The 2,173-nt window shown below is 39.5% G+C and overlaps 1 protein-coding gene across 1 annotated transcript in view; it reads right to left on the reverse strand.

The window, feature by feature from the left end:
- Positions 1-2,173, reverse strand: part of TDRKH (tudor and KH domain containing) — a 21,250-nt gene that overhangs the window by 8,281 nt on the left and 10,796 nt on the right. The gene's annotated exons all lie outside the window — the stretch shown is intronic.

Genomic DNA, 2,173 nt, shown 5'->3' on the forward strand with positions numbered 1-2,173 from the left:
ATCTACTGGTGCTGCCAAGGCTGTGGGCAAGGTCATCCCTGAACTGAATGGGAAACTCACTGGCATGGCCTTCCGTGTCCCCGCTCCTAATGTGTCTGTTGTGGACCTGACCTGCCGCCTGGAGAAAGCTGCCAAATATGATGACATCAAGAAGGTGGTGAAGCAGGCATCAGATGGACCCCTAAAAGGCATCCTGGGTTACACTGAAGACCAGGTCGTCTCTTGTGACTTTAACAGTGACACCCACTCTTCCACCTTTGATGCTGGGGCTGGCATTGCCCTCAACGACCACTTTGTCAAACTTATTTCCTGGTATGACAATGAATTCGGCTATAGCAACAGGGTGGTGTATCTTATGGTCCACATGGCCTCCAAAGATTAAGAGCCCCCTGGACCACCAGCCCCAGCAACAGCACTAGAGGAAGAGAGAGGCCCTCAGCTGCTCTGGGAGTCCTTACCTCAACTGTAATCCCCCTACACACTGAGAAACTCCCATCCTGTTTCTATCCAGACCCCCTGGAGAAGGGGAGCCCAGTCTTGTCATGTACCATCAATAAAGTACACTACCCAGCCAAAAAAAAAGAAAGCAGTGCTGCTGCTTCTCCCATGTCCTCTGTTTTATCTTTTCTGCCACTGCTTTCATTTTTCCTTCCTTTCTTCTGTTTCTCTTTTTCCACTTCTTTCTGCATTTTTTCACTTGATTTTCCTTTAACTATTAGTCTCTTTTTCCTCTCCCTGGTTTTGTCTAATGTTTTTTCCCTCTTATTTTTCGCTACAAACTCTATTCTACTGTCCATCTTTTCTTAAATTGTATCTCTTGTTGTTGCTTTTGTAAAAAAAAAAATTTCTCCTTTATTATTTTCTTTTTTCACTACTGTTGGTCTGTTTGCTTGCTTTACTTCCTTGTGTGTGTATGCGTATTTCTCTTCTTGCTTCACCCAAAAAGAGAATCTGTGCCTACATAGCCGACACAACTCACCTAGTGGGCAAGAGCCAATACCAGTTCCTAGAGCAACGGATCAGCAGTCACCACCACCCTACAATAAGCTAGCTGCATGAACAAAGAACTGGGAAACAAAGAACTTGGAACATGCTTCTATTTTCTAATTACACCCACTGGGAGGCATTTGGTGAGAACCTAAGAATACATCATCATTCAGTCGTCAATATATACACAACATCACCACAAAGTCTTGGAGACAACAATTTCAGTTGACATAAAGAAACAAAAGAGAGTGGCTTAAACAAAATGTTTAAGACACAGAGCCAGCAAGTATTTCTGAGAAAGAAAAGATAGTGGGAATACCTGAGAAAGAATTCAGGAAAGTGCTATTTATATTTAGATACTTTCAACTGGATGAGGGAAAAATCAAGGAAAGTATGGAGAACACAGAAAGAAATTTAGGAGAAACCAAGAAAACATTACAAGAACAAACAAGATAAATGAAAAGTTTGAAACAACACAAAATCTGCAAAAAGTAACTCAAAAGATTAATTCTAAGATTTCAGAAATGGACAAAACATTCAAAGGGCAATTTGAAAACATTAGATTTGAATCAATGGAAGCCTGAATTGTGAGCTCAAAGATAAATCTCTCAATACTAGTAAATTAAAAGAACAAAGAGAAAAGAAGGAAGAAACCCAAAGAAAGTCCAAGACTTATATGAGATACCATGAAGAAAAACAGCTATGGGTGATTAGAATTTCAGAACGGGAAGAGACAACGAAATTCACAGAGAAAATTGCTGAAGGGCTGTTGATAGAAAACTTCTCTAACATCATGAAAAATGAGAAGATACACATTCAAGAAGCCAAAAGTACACTGAATAGGACAAACCTCAAAAGAAAAACCACTGAGAGATATCATAATCAAACTTGCCAGAATCAAAGACAGGGGAAGACATTTGAGAGCAGTTTGGGAAAAATAAAAACTTACCTATAAAAGAGAAAATCAGTAAGACTGAAGCTTTGGTTTCTCAGCAGAAACCATGCAGGAAAGAAGACAATGGGGGCAAAACATACAAAACTCTGAAAGAATAAAATTGCCATACAAGAATCACATGACCAGCAAAGCTATCTCTCAGATATGATGGCAAAATAAGGAAATCTGCAGATAAACAGAAATGAAAGGAATTTATAACAACCAGACCAACTGAAAAAAAACAACACTAAA

The sequence above is a fragment of the Chrysochloris asiatica genome, unplaced genomic scaffold (assembly GCF_000296735.1).
Source record: "Chrysochloris asiatica unplaced genomic scaffold, ChrAsi1.0 scaffold00042, whole genome shotgun sequence".
In the NCBI taxonomy this organism is placed as follows: domain Eukaryota; kingdom Metazoa; phylum Chordata; class Mammalia; order Afrosoricida; family Chrysochloridae; genus Chrysochloris; species Chrysochloris asiatica.